The sequence below is a fragment of the Telopea speciosissima genome, chromosome 1 (genome assembly GCF_018873765.1).
Source record: "Telopea speciosissima isolate NSW1024214 ecotype Mountain lineage chromosome 1, Tspe_v1, whole genome shotgun sequence".
Taxonomy (NCBI): Eukaryota; Viridiplantae; Streptophyta; class Magnoliopsida; order Proteales; family Proteaceae; genus Telopea; species Telopea speciosissima.
Window position 1 is genome coordinate 53605945 of NC_057916.1, and position 15393 is coordinate 53621337.

The following is a 15393-nucleotide window of genomic DNA, read 5'->3' on the forward strand; positions in this document are numbered from 1 at the left end:
GCACTAGGAGTTTTACCCGAAAGCCTAATGCAAGACTCAAAGAATTATATACAATACTTGTGTGTTCAAAGCTGAATCTAACTAAACCTAGACCAACCCTAGGACATTAATGTAATGATCCAGTTAACTTAGGTTTTGACCTTGAGCTCGAGGTGCAGTGTCAGATATCGACCGAGACCGAGCTGACTACAGAGCAAGCGGGACTAGTACAAGGTGAGTAGAATTACACCATGTGTGTAAATATAACATGACTAATGAGTCATGAAAAATACAACAACATTATTTACTATGCTCAATTATTTTAATTACCTTATATTCTATTTAAATGCTGAATTCTTGTCTGATGAACATTGAGAATGGAAAATGATGCTTGTATATGGAACTGCTAGATTAGATGCCGTAGCTGGCATGGAAATGAGGCCTGTGGTAGTTCGTAGAATGGGATGCGATTGACACCACCCGACTCATACTATGCCATATAGAATGCATTGGGCTAGAGTATCATCACCAGTGCTATGAATCATTGCCAACAGGGGTTAAGGTGTTGGATGTTTGTGGGAGTACCTATATAAAAGAGAAAAAAAGAAAAGAGAAGAAGGAATAGAATTGTGTTATACCAAAAAGGTGATTTGGTGGCTGAATGCCAGAGAAAGAAAATGTTATACCGGAATGATGATGGGTGACTACACAGACTAATCCCAGAGGGCTGGTCGGGCTGACCTTGGTGATTGATGCGGGAGTTGACTAGTCCTCTCCGATAACTCAATGAGTGTATCACGGGAAGGGGTTAGAAGCCTGCACCAGGGATACATGTATTGGGGATTGCAGTAGCACATTTACCTGCCTTAGTTGTGATGTTAGGTGGCTAATTAATAAAATAGACTGCATTGCATGTAGGACTCATTTGGTTGTGCTTGCATATGCATGCATGGTTATATTTCATTCACGGGCTCAGTGGAGCTCACACTCTTGTATATGTCTTTTTGTTAGATGATCTTGCAGGTGGATGTTATGATAGTAGGGAGGCTCATCTCACACAGGCAGGCCATGATTATTATGATTGTGTGGATGTGAACCCGGTCGGAGGTCATTCCTCTAGTGCGGGTGTTTTCAGTGTTTGTTGATGATGACCCGTGAAGGGCAGAAAGCTGACTTTTCTTCTAACCTTGGGATTCTTTTGTTGTAGATTGAAATCTACTAACCAATCCCCTTTTGCATAGCTTTATTTGGGGCCCCAGTTGTCTTGGCCCCATTTGTTATTTTATAAAGCTTTGGTTGGAAGAGTTGGGACTGCCAGTATATATTGTGTGAGAGAGAGAGAGAGAGTATGAACAAAAACAGGATTGTAAATATTTATTTTAATGTTTAATTTAAATATTAGCTTCCGCAGCACTCTATGTTTCATCTTATTCAATATTGTGGATGTGTGTGTTTGTGAATGGTATTAACAACTTCTAGATCCTTGGGGTTTGGCGGATTGCTACGTTGTAATTCGGGTCACCTACCTAATCCTCCCAGGGGTGGTTTGGGGTGTGACATTATACCCTCCAATGAATTTATGTGAATTATTATTTGATATTTTATTGTATATCTAATGTTGTGATCTCTCTTCTAGGAAATTGATCATGGTACACACATGACGTGGCCGTGATCATAGGACACCCCAACCAGATCGATATTTTGTCAGGACCTTCGGTAAAGCTACTCCTAGCAACCCGAGGTATACAACAACCCATGAGGTTACTCAAATAATGGGAGATATGATGAGAGAGTTTCGGGTCCAACAGATAGACTATATGGAAAATATGAGGGTCACTTTCCAACAGCAATAGAGAGGGTTCATGGAACACATGGCTGCCTGAAACGAGGTTGATGCTAGGGCTAGAGCTGCAGCCGACATTCCTCCTACACCACCCGCAGTCTCTTTGGTGGTGGCTCAGCCGGCACCAGCCCCAATGGATGTAGCAAGAACCATGGAGAGGTTTCAAAAGTTGAGACCCATGGAGTTCAATGGTTTGAACAAGGAGCCATTGCACCAACCTGTGTGGATACGGCAAAGGGAGAAGACTTTTGTGGTGCTTGAGTGTACTAGAGATTTCAAGATACGGTGTGCCACATATATGTTGAAGGGCAAGGCTGATGTGTGGTGGAGAACAACTCAGCCTAACCTTCTTGCTGCACATCCCGATCTTACATGGGAGCAATTTAAGCAGGCGTTCTTTGAGAATTATTTTCCGGAGAGTTGTTAGGAAAGGAAGGAGATAGAGTTTATGGAGGTGACTCAAGGACCCAAGTCTATCCTCGAAGATTTATTTCATTTTGTACCTGCTCACCTACAGACGGATATTGAGAAGGTGAAGAGATTTGAGAAAGGGTTGAGGCCGGGTATTAGTTCCATTTTGGTGTCCCATGGACCCCAAACCTACGCCAAGATGGTACAGGTGGCCAAATTAATTGAAGATAGGCAAAGAAACTCTCACTTTGTGCAGTCAAGCCAAGGTAAAAGGCCGGCCACAACTTTACTTGGCCGGTAGACAAACAAGTTTTCTAGGGTGCCCTACTCGTACCCTGCACCGTCATACTACAAGCATGTTGAAGCATTACAACCCACCCAACCTGCTCAATCATTAGCTTCATCACTACCTGCTGGGGGTGGTGTGCGGTGTTTCAACTGTAATATGTATGGACACATCTCCAAAGGCTGCCCTCGCAAAGTTGAGGCATCTCAGGCAGCACCTCAGGAAACATACTCCAGACTTGCCAGACGACCACCCTTGCCTATATAGGGCAACAAGATTTTGGGTTAGGCATACGTGATGACTGATGCCGAAGCAGAGGCAACTCCTGGAGTTTTGACAGATGAAACCCTAACTCTTAATGAAACTATATATGATTGCGAATCATGTCATCTCATTTCATGCATAGTTGGCTATTTTTACATTTGTGTCTGGTACTGTTTCTATAACATCTATTCCATCTTATATTCTTTTCGATTCGAGTGCTTCACACTCTTTTGTGTCTCCTTCTTTTACGAAGAAGATGGAGATCGCCCCCTAAGAGTCTAGCTCGGGGTCTAGCCGTTAACACACTAACTGGGGATGTGGTCGGCTTGGATGTATTGTATGAGCTATGTCCCGTGAAAATGTAGAGTCGAGATATGATTGCACAACTTGTTGAGTTAGATATGAGAATTTTGATGAAATCTTGGGTATAGATTGGTTAGTGGCCTGCAAGGCAAATCTTGCTTGTGCTGTCGCACCCCAAACCACCCCCTAGGAGGATTAGGTAGGTGACCCAAATTGCACGGTAGCAATCCGCCAAATCCTGAGGATCCAGAAGCTGTTAATATCATTCACAAACACACACACCCATAATGATGGAAAAGAATTTAAATACAGAGTGCAATGAAAACTAATATTTACATTAACTATGAAGTTTTGATACAAGCAATACTGTTACTGTTTACACAACACCACCAATTAGGTAATCACTACACCTCCAACCAACAGCTTCACAACACAACAAAAGGGGATAAGACAACAGAAGCCCCACACAAGCTATACAAAAAGGGAAAGTTAGTAGACTACTATCTACATCAAAAGAATTCCCTAGGTTAGATGAGGTAAGCTGCCTGCCCTTCATGGGCCATCTTCAACTGTCATTGAGATCACTCGTACCAGAGGGATAGCCTCCGTCTGGGTCCACACCCACACTGTCATATTCAACATCATCCTCCTGCTCGAGATGAGCTTCCCAGCTAACATCACGTCCACCTGTAAAATCATCTAAAAAGGAATATACAAGAGTGTGAGCTCCACCGAGCCCATGAATGAAAATATAACCATGCATGCACATGCAAGCACAACCAAATGAATCCTACATGAGATGAGGTTCTTTATTATTATTAAGCCACCTAGGATCACAACTAAGGCAGGTAAAAGTGCTACTGCAATCCCCAATACATGTATCCCAGGTGCAGGCTTCTAACCCCTTCCTGCGATACACCCATTGAGTTATCGAAGAAGACCGGTCAGCTCCTGCATGCTCTCCATGGTCAGCCCAACCAACCCTCTAAGATTATCCTATTATACCAGCTTTCTTGAAGATGGGCACCCAGCCAAAATATACCTTTTGGTATAAATTTTCTCATAGACATCCAACACCTTAACCCTTATTAGCAAGGGTGATGATACCCTAGCCAAATGCATTCTATATGACATAGTATGAGTCGGGTGGTGTTAACCGTATCCCATTTTACAGGCTACCACAAGCCTCATTTCCAAGTCGGCTATGACATCTAATCTAGCATTTTCACATGTATAGTATTAGCATTCAATTCCAATAGTCATCAGATATAAATCAGAAGTCAAATAGGAATATAAGCAATTTAAATGAATAAAATAATAAATATTGCTACTATCATTATCATGACTCATCAGTCATGTTACACTACACCCATGGTGTAATTCCACTCACCTTGTGCCAATCCCGCTTGTTCTTCAGCTGGCTCGGTCCCAGTCGGTGTTTGACACTGTACCTCATGTTCGGGGTTATAACCTATGTTAATCGGACCTTTAGAACATGTCAAACACTGTCTCAAAAGGGTCTTATAGTTCAAGGATTGGTTTAGGTTTGCTCAATCATTGTTCAACAATTATGGGAACAGTAGCATGGTTCTTTTCCAGGTTTGGCTTGGGTTACAGTGTGGGTTCCTAAATAGGGTTTGCCTAGTGATTGATGGATTTGAGTTCAAACATCATACAACTCAGTATGTAAGGCTGAGATCAGACATGCAGCCACTCAAACCTCAAAAATACACACAACAGCTGGCATGCACATCCATTACACCCAAGATCCTAAGCCCTAGTATGCAAAACACCTCATGCATGCAAAGATCCATGCCCCTAGCTCATCATCTATGGTTTGCATGCCTGATCAGGCATGAAATCTAGCTAGATGCATGGATGGAAATTAAGATGCATACATTAGTAAGCTAAAATAGTATAGATTCATATAAATTTCCTAAAACTAGACATACATGCATGCGTGATCTACGTAGTCCTGGAGCTCCAGGTAGTGATTCCATAGAGATTCCTACAGAGACAAGTTATATAGCTTTGGTTTTTGGGGTTCAAAATCAAAGAACAGAGATTGGGTCATGATTATGTAAGCATTTCAGGCTGCGTGAGCTTACCTTAAGCTGTGGAAGAATTCAGCCAAGGCTTGCTCAAGCACAAGCCCCCCTTCTCTTCCCTTCTCCTTCCTTCTTTCTCTCTTTCTTTCTTTCTCTTTTCTTCTCTGCTGTTTAGGAACTGTAACAGCCTAATTTCTGATTTGGGCCCCTATTTATAGTTTTTATAGAACTAAGGTCTGTTTGGCTAGGTAGTCCTATAGGAAAAATGCATTTTTAAAGGAATTTTTACCTAGTTTAGCTATATAGGTGGGGCCCACATGGATTCCAAGATAGGTATTGGTTCCTAAAATTCCAAGGTACATATTGGAGTTATTTGAAGGCAATAGATTCAGTTCCCACAAGCTTGGAATGGGAAAACACAACTTTTGGCATCACTGGACGTTTCACTAGAGCTTTAGGCCAATCTTCTAGTGCATCATCCAGTGAATGTTGCACTGCTGAATTTTGCCTGTGGTTCGCACAGGGGTTTGTTTTTCCACATTGTACCTTCGCCACACCCTACTACCCATACAAGGACGATATATTTAAAAGCATGGAACCTTTAGTACTCAGGAGAGAGAAATACCTATGCTCTATGTTGTACAGCAGGTGATGGGCTGAGCAGCTGCAAGGTGTTGCAACCCACCTTCTTATAGGTATGATGGATGTCATCTGTGGGGGCTTCCTATTGATTGTAACTACTGGGGTGATACACCACAGATCATTGGTGTGGGTGGCTATTGATCCCTGTTTTTTAAACAAAGTCTAAGTCAGACTGGGGGCAGGTTTGACATTCTCCCCACCTAACAGAAATTTCATTCTCGAAATTGACATACCTTGTGGTTCAAAAAGTAGAGGATATTTAGTACGCATTTCCTCCACATGCTTCCATGATGTTTCCTCTGGTGGGCACCCATCGAATCTTAACAAATGCGACCGTGCGGTTACGAAGGTTATGCGCTTTTCTATCTAGTATTTTTGTCAGTTGTTCCTCATAGGTCATATCAGTATCCAGCTGCTCTAGTTTTGCTGAGAGTACATGTGTCAGGTTGTTGATATATTTCCTTAGCATCGACGCATGGAATACATCATGGTTGCCTTCTAAAGATGGTGGTAGGGCTAGTCAATATGCTATTCTGCCAATCCTCTTTAGAATTTCGTACGGGCCGATGTATGTCGGCCTCAGTTTTCCCTTCTTGCTGAATCATAGCAGCCCCTTTGTTGGAGAAACTCAGAGAAATACCTTCTTGCCAACTCCAAACTCAATGTCCTTCCTCTGGTTGTCAGCGTAGCTCTTCTGTCTAGATTGAGCCGCTCTGATCTTTTCTCTAATCACATCTACTTTCCCACAAGTTGCTTGTATCATCTCAGGACCTAGATACTTTTGTTCCCCGACTTCATCCCAATATAACGGTGTACGGCATTTCTGGCCATACGGGGCTTTATATGGTGCCATGCCAATGGTGGAGTGGTAACTGTTATTGTAGGCAAATTCCACCAAGGGAATATGGGCGTCCCAACTATCCCTCATTTCTAATATGCAGGCTCTGAGCATATCTTCCAGAGTCTGAATGGTCCTTTTGGATTGTCTGTCCGTCTGGGGGTAGAAAGTTGTGCTAAGATTTAGCTGGGAACTCAAGGCCCGCTGTAAACTCTTCCAAAATCTTGATGTGAATCGGGGGTCCCGATCGGATACAATACTGTCGGGCACGCCATGCATGCGCCAAAAACTTGTTTGAGTTTAAAAATAATACCGCAACCGTACGGGTCAATCGTAGCTACGGGTCGAACACGAGGAGATATACGCCACTCTATTTAACTAACTTAAAAGTAATGCAAAGTGAACCAAATTAAAGTGTTAAATTAAACTAATTAAATTAATGAAAATTAATGCATACTAACTCATAAGCATCTAACAAAATTAAGGGATAAAATTGGCGTCCTAATACATGAGCATCTAACCTATCAAACTAAAGCGAATTGAAAGGAATAAAATTGCAACCACACATAATAACCACATAAAAAGAAATAAGGGAATAAAAGTGCATCCACAAACCACAACCATATAAAAAAAATAAAAAAAATAGAGGGAGAAGAAGAAGAAGATAGAGAGAGATAGAGGAGAGGGAGAATGAGATTAAAGGTTTAAAGAATAAGATACCTTGATGTGCTTGAATAAACTTACCATGGCTTCCTCTTCTAAATCTCAAAGTCTTGTCATCAACATAGGAACTTAGACTAGGAAGCTTTAAACTAAAACTATTACAACCATTAAACTAGACTTATGAAATCAAAACTAAGAACTTGAAAGAACTAATCTTATGAAATCAAAACTAAAAACTAGAAAGCCAAAAATCACAATTTAGAAGGAAAATAAGAAAAGAAATTTCACTAATTAATGAGAAAACTTTACAAGAGAGGTAGGGGGTATTTATAGGGGAAAGGGGAGAAGAAGAGAGAAAAGGAAAGAGGGGGAGGAGCTCCACGATTTTAGGCTGCTCTCCCTCTAAAAATCGTGGAGAGCAGAGAGAGTGTGAGAAGGGAATCCAAAAGTAGGAGAAGATTCACTTCTCCTTCCTCCTTTACAATGCCTTAACTCCTAAGAAAAAGAAAAAAAATAGAAAGAAGAAAATACAAAAAATCCTAGCTACATAAACCTTTCTATTTCTAGAAAAGTTAGTTTCCAATTCTAACTAGTGCTTCCTTTTCTTTGAAGATATCTTCTCCAAGCAATGAGATCAAAGCATCTTTGACTTTTCAACCTTCTATAGGTGAGAAAATATCTTTCAAAATAAATCTATCCCCAGTAGAATTCCAAAAGTGCTCTTGAAAAGTTGGAGGAGAGAGAGAGAGAGTGAGGACTAGGATTCCACTCAACCAAATAACAAAATCCCTAATGTATCCTCTAAAAATTGTGGGCATTAAATGCAGCCCAATAAAAATCGTGGACAGTAGTGGGTCTTCAAAAATAATGGAATCTAGTGGCAGTGTGGGTTCCTCCATGTGGGTAGCAGTCCTTCTCTCTCTTCAAAAATGAGAAATTACCGTAATGGTCCTATACTTGTAGTAGATCTCCACCATTGCTTAGAAATATCTTCTTCAATTTCAAAAATATCCTTGGGCAGTGGTAGAATGACTATGGGCTTGCACTACAGCTTCTTTCTTACCCATTATCTTTTCTTGGGCTGAAAAGAATAATCAACTGTATGGTGGGCTAGACGAATGTGTACTTGCGTTCCGTCACATCCAACTTGCTCCAAATTTAGTCCTCTTTACAGCCATGGAAAGAAAAATGATAACTTTACGTGTAACTTGGGACATGTAGCTCCCGATAGTCCAGAATAACCCAAAATAGCCCAAAACCTGAAAATGTATACTTTATGCCCTAAGATTTTACACATAAATGTGCTCATCATAGGCGGACCACATTTTCAATGTAGAGTTGGGCGAGCTTTTTCATGGAGTAAGTTGTCTTGATGGGAACAAAGTGGGCTGTCTTGGTTAGTCCATCGACTATCACCTAGATTGCGTTCATTCCCTTTCTCGTGTTGGGCAAATTGGTCACAAAATCCATGGTAATCCTTTCCCACTTCCACTCTGGAATTGGAAACGGTTGCAGCAGTCCATAAGGTCTGTGTCTCTCTGCCTTTATCTACTGACAGGTGAGGCATTCCGAAAAATATAAAGCTACGGTTTGTTTCATCCCAATCCACCAATAATATCTCTTCAGATCCTTATACATTTTTGTACTGCCTGGGTGTATTGAGTAGGGTGAGTTATGCGCTTCCTTGAAAATCTGGTCTTGTACATCATAGTCATCTAGCATGCAGAGCCTATCCCTGAATCTCAATGCCCCATCATTGGCTATCGAGAAATCGAGGTCTTTATGAATTCCTCGCTTTATCTCCCAGATGATCTTTGCTAGTTCGGGGTCTCTGGGCTGCTTCTCAATTATTTCTTCTCGGATCGACGGCTGTATGTCCATAGCTACTAGTTGAACAGCCATTCCCTTGATCATGAGTTGCAAGTCAAATTTTTTAGCTTCTTCTATTGTTCGCTAACGACCAAGGATGCGAGGGATACAGTTTGAGATTTTTTGCTAAGTGCATCTGCCACTACGTTGGCCTTACTAGGGTGGTATTGAATATTGCAGTCATAGTCCTTTACTAAGACCAACCACTGCCTTGGTCTCATGTTTAATTCCTTCTAGGTGAAGAAATACTTCAGGCTCTTGTGGTCGCTGAAGATTTCGCTCTTCTCACCATAAAGATAATGCCGCCAAATTTTTAAAGCGAAAACTACCGCAACCAACTCTAGGTCGTGAGTGGGGTAGTTCTTCTCGTGTTCCATCAATTGCCTTGAGGCGTAGGTGACCACCTTTCCTTTCTGCATTAGTAAGCTGCCCAATCCTGTTCGGGACACATTCGCGTACACAACTATGCCACCGGTACCATCTGGAATGGTTAGCACTAGTGCCGTCACCAATCGATTCCTCAGTTCTTGGAAACTTTTCTTGCAGGCGTTGGTCCATTTGAACTTTGCACCCTTCTTTGTTAGCTTTGTCATTGGAGTCGAGATGCGTGAGAAATTTTTAATGAATCAACGATAATACCCAGCTAATCCTAGGAAACTACGGATCTCTGTGGCATTCTTTGGAGTCTCCAACTTGAGAACCGCCTTTACTTTGATACCTTCCTTGGTGACGATATGTACCAAGAATCCAATCTGGGGGAGCCAAAATTCACACTTGTTGAATTTGGCGAACAACTGGTGTTCCCTTAATCACTACAACACGAACCTAAGGTGTTGAGCATGTGCCTCTTCACTTTTGGAGTAGACCAGGATATCATTGATAAGTACGATGACATACTTATCTAGTACGTCGTGGAATACCCTATTCATCATGTCCATGAACGCAGCTGGGGCGTTAGTTAATCCGAATGATAACACCAAGAATTCATAGTGTCCATATCGGGTTCTGAACGCCGTCTTGTGAATGTCGCTACCCTTGATCTTCAACTGATGGTACCCAGACCTAAGATCATCTTTAGAGAAAATCCTTGCACCTTATAATTAATCGAATAGGTCATCAATGCGAGACAGTAGGTATCGGTTCTTGATTGTGAGTTTGTTCAGCTCCCGATAGTCGATGCACATTCGCATGCTTCCATCCTTCTTCTTCACAAACAACATGGGTGCTCTCCAAGGAGACACGCTTGGTTGAATAAGTCCTTTCTTTAGTAAATCTTGCAACTGAATCTGCAACCCTTTTAGCTCCACAGGCGCCATTCAGTAAGGTGCCTTGGATACAGGTGATGCACCAGGAACTAAGTCAATCGCGAACTCTATTTCTCGATCAGGTGGTAGCTGAGTCAGATCTTCCGAAAAAACATCGGAAAACTCCCTAACAACATCGAGTTCCTTTAATGGCCTAATCTTTGCCTCGGTGTCCATTACCGTTAGGACTGCAATAGGGTTGGATTGGGTCAGGCCTTTTAAAACCCTAGTCCAACCTTGAGTCCCCTTAGCTCGGCCCAGACCCACCTGGACCCTGACCCAGGGCCTAAAAACCCTGACCCTGACCCTGACCCTGACCCTAATGGGCCAAGCCCAGCCCAAGCCCGCCCTGATTGGCCCTGATTGGCCCTGATTGGCCTATTGACCCTGACCCTGACCCTAGCCCTAACCCTGACCCTGGCCCTGACCCTGACCCTAACCCTGACCCTGATAGACTATATGCTTTCATTGTATAGAGTGCAAACAGACTATATCTATAAGCCATGACCACGCATGCTTTCATAGAAGCAGATAGCACTCTCTCATTTTATGATATAAAGTTATAAAATTTTCATTATCAAATAACAACATGCATTGCCTGTTAACTGGTATAGAAAAACAAATTTAATGAAAGTAAACCAAACCCCAACTGCAAATTTTATCCCATTACTCACGACAAAGCTAATTAATATCAAACCTACTTGTCAACAATTAATAAGTTATCTAGTTTTCACATTAAAAAATTTCCATCAATGTAATATCTCCAACAATAAACAAACATTTCAAGATAGATCGCATACAAAAGATGCCAAATTTTGACTCAACAATTCTTCAAATGGGAAAGACTAAAGAGAATACTCCCTTGGTCTTCACAAGCCTCCAAGCCCATGAAAAAAAAAACAAAACAATCTTCTTCATCCATAACAGGAGAATGCACGAGAAGGGGGGTACATGTTCAAGAGTCATCCAACAACAAGTACACAAACATCTTGAAGCCACCATTCAACCACAAACCCGCCACTAGAAACAAAAGCAGCCCACATATACAAAAACCACATCAAGAGTAAGTTAAAAGAAAAGCAGCAAACAAGTGTTGGTGGTCACCCACTGAAAGATAAAAGGTTCAGTAATACATCTCCTGCTCATGGCCTTACCTGAAAAGGCAAAATAGGAAGATATAACTATCATCAACATGATCTGAAAATATAACTAATGCACTTAAAAAAGTAGTAAGATAAACCAATTCATAGCACATGTAATTAGATGAAATTCAACAATTTGAAAGTTTGTTACCTGGTACAACCATCACAAGGTCATCTAAGCTTTCTTTGACATCAATAGATGTTGGTGCTTGTCATAACCAATCTTGTGCACACACCAAGGACTCTACAATTCGTGGTGTCAATGAACTACGAAATTGGTCTAAAATCTGACCACCAGTGCTAAATGTTGACTCTGAAGCTACAGTAGAAACAGGTATTGCTAAAATATCTCAAGCCATCTTACTAAGAGTGACAAATCTTGAGCTATTAAACTTCCACCAATTCAAGATGTTGAAATTATCGCCATCATCTTCATCTACAACACTTTCCAACAAATAACGATCTAACTCCATTCCAATTTCTAAATCCACCTTGTGTTTCATCTCTTGAAAAATTTTGGTTGCAAAATCTTTAGCAGAATTTTTTGATGGGACAACAATGGATTTTGGAGTTGCAACAGCTTCCAATGCACTAGATGACTTGATGAGCACATTTATTTGTGAAATCTTAGGGCATAAAGCATTCATTTTACCACATTGGATAGAGTTACTTTGGTGCTTTCTTGTGCTTTTCAGGTTTTGGGCTATTTTGGGCTATTATAGACTATCGAGAGCTGCATGTCCCAATTTACATGTAAAGTTATCATTTTTCTTTCCATGGCTGTAAAGAGGACCAAATGTGGAGCAAGATAGATGTGATGGAATGCAAGTATGCATTCGTTTAGGCCACCATGCAGTCGATTATTCTTTTTAGGCCAAGAAAGGATAATGGGTCAGAAAGGAGCTGTAGTGCAAACCCATAGTCATTCTACCACTGCTCAAGGATATTTTTGACATTATAGAAGATATTTCTAAGCAATGGTGGAGATATACTGCAAGTACAGGACCGTTACGGAAAATTTTTATTCTTGAAGAGATAGAAGGACTGCTACCCACATGGAGGGACCCACACTGCCACTAGATTCCATTAGTTTTAAAGGCCCACTACTGTCTAAGATTTTTATTGGGCTGCACCTAGTGCTCCACGATTTTGGTTGAGGACATGATGGGCATTGTGTTATTTGATTGAGTAAAAATCATAGTCATCATCATCACTTTCTCTCTCCTCCAACTTTCCAAGGGCACTTTTGGAATTCTACTTTGGGTAGATTTCTTTTGTAAAATATTCTCTCATTCATGGAAGGTTGAAAAGTCAAAGATGCTTTGATCTCATTGCTTGGAAAAGATATCTACAAAGAAAAGGAAGCACAAGTTAGAATTAGAAACTTAGTTTTCGAGAAATAGAAGATTTATGTAACTAGGATTTTTCTCTCTCCCTCTTTCTATTTTTTTTTTCTTTTTTCTTAGGAGTCAAGGCATTGTAAAGGAGGAAGGAGAAGGGAATATTTCCTTCTCTATGGACCACTCTCCCTTACACTCTCTCTCCTCCATGTTTTTTAGAGGGAGGGCTCTCCCTCTCCTCTCTTCTTCTCCCCTTCCCCCTATAAATACCCCCTACTTCTTTTGTAAAGATTGTTCATTCACTTAGTGAAATTCTTCTTTTCTTCTCCTTCTAATTTGTGATTTTTGGCTTTCTAAGTTCTAGTTTGCTTTTATGATTTTTATTTCATGGTTGTAATGCTTTTGATTTATGCTTTCAATTCATGTCTTCAATTTGGTTGTAACAATTTAATTCTAGTTCAGATTTAAAGCTTTTTAGTCTAAGTTCCTATGTTGATGACAAGACTTGGAGATTTAGAAGAGAAAGCCATGGTAAGTGTATTCAAGTGTTCATGCAAAGCTTAATTAATTCATGCAAGCAAGTTCAATCCGGTTCAAGCACATCCAGGTTTTTATTCTCTAAACACTTAATCTCATTCTCCCTCTCCTCTATCTCATTCTCTCTCTCTTCTTCTTCTTCTCCTTCTATTTCTTTTATTTTTTTATGTGATTGTGAAGTGTGGCTGCAATTTATCCCTTCAAATCCGTGTTAGTATTGATAGGTTAGATGCTTGTGTGTTAGGTCGCCAATTCAATTCGTTAGATGCTTGTGAGTTAAGATGCGTTAATTTTCATTAGTTTACTTAGTTTAATTTAATACTTTAATTTGGTTCAGTTTGCATTACTTTTAAGTTAGTTAAATAGAGTGGCGTATCTCTCCTTGAGTTTGACCCGTAGCTACGATTGACCCGTATGCTTGCGGTTATTATTTTGTTCAAACAAGTTTTTGGCGCCGTTGCCGAGGAGATTATTGTCCACTTTATTTTTTTTATTTTTTAGTAGTTCGAAGTGCTTTAATTTACTCTCTTTCTCTTCCTCTTTTTCAAAAAAAAAAAAAAAGTTTTTGAAAACCTCGTCTTGCTTCTCTTCTGTTTTAAATAGTGTGCGCCCAATCTAAAGTCTTTCATATGCTCCAACCCTCCATCTTTTGGTGTCCCTCATAGGATTAAGTTACGTATGATGCTATATCTTGGCTTGGTTGGGTGGATTGGCATGTAACTTATCTTTGGAGGTGAGCACTCTTGATAACAGGAAATCGACATAGTGAGTGATTTTGGAGACAAAAATGTATAGTAATCCTCCACCCTACATTAGAATCCACTTGGAGTCGCACGTAGGTGGCTATAGAAGACTATACGGGTTCCCTTGCTATCAACCTATATGGCATTCTTATAGCTTTGGAACCATTGTTTCGATTCTTGAGGGATAGATGCACTATCTACCTTGGACTCCCTCTTGTTTTTGGTGATATTTTCTAAGTCTTTTATTTTTTCTTTAAATTTTCTAAAGGAGACCTCATATCTATTTAGGTGGCTTCGATGTGGACTTGTGATTCAAGTAACCGTCTTATTAGAATACCACCTTCTCAACTACCATTGACCCCACCTTTGACCATGGGTGACCAACAACCCAAAACTCTTAAGGATAGGTTCTACCCTACTAGGATTGCACAACCTTCTTGCATCAACTTACCACCTGTTATAGGGAATAATTATGAACTCAAGACCAACTTCATTAGCATGCTACTCCACTTTCATGGGATGGCCAATGAAGATGCATATCTCTTCCTTTGGGAATTTGAGGAGGTCTATGTTCTAATTAAGGTCCAGAATTAACTGATGATGCAGTTAGGCTTAGGTTTATACCCTTTGCCCTGAAAGACCAGGCCAAGAAGTGGCTCTATGGACTACCTACTAGTTCTATTTTCACATGGGATCAGTTTACCATTGTTTTCTTGAGAAAAATTTTCCCTCTTTACAAGACCAATAAACTCAAGAGTGACATACTCCAGTTTAGGCAGAAACCACATGAGTCCTTTTCTAAAATCATGGAAAGATTCAAGGACCTCCTCTTAGAATGCCCTCACCATGATTTTGACTTATGGCAGCTATGCCAAATTATTTATAAGGATATTGACTTTCAGACCAAGCAACTTGTAGAATCCATGTGTCTTGCAAGCTTTACTTTTTTTTTTGAGAAAAATGATGCATGAACATTCTTAACCAACTTGGCTGAAAAGACTAGGGAGTGGGAATCTTCCCAAGAGGCTGACGGACCACGAAGGGGTATCTTATTGAGGGTACGACAAAGAAAGAGGCCAAACTTGATAGCCTCATAAAAAGGTTGGAGTCCATAGTTCTTAAAGAGTCTATACCGGTTAATCAGGTCAACCATGTGTCAATATGCAGTTGGTGCCAAATCC

At 40.6% G+C, this 15393-nt stretch overlaps 1 non-coding gene across 1 annotated transcript; it reads right to left on the minus strand.

Moving 5' to 3' along the window:
• Positions 1–14958: 14958 nt before the first annotated feature.
• LOC122649331 lies at positions 14959–15065 on the minus strand. Its single transcript, XR_006331290.1, has one exon. It is a non-coding gene; the product is annotated as a small nucleolar RNA R71 (small nucleolar RNA).
• Between the last annotated feature and the right edge of the window lie 328 nt (positions 15066–15393).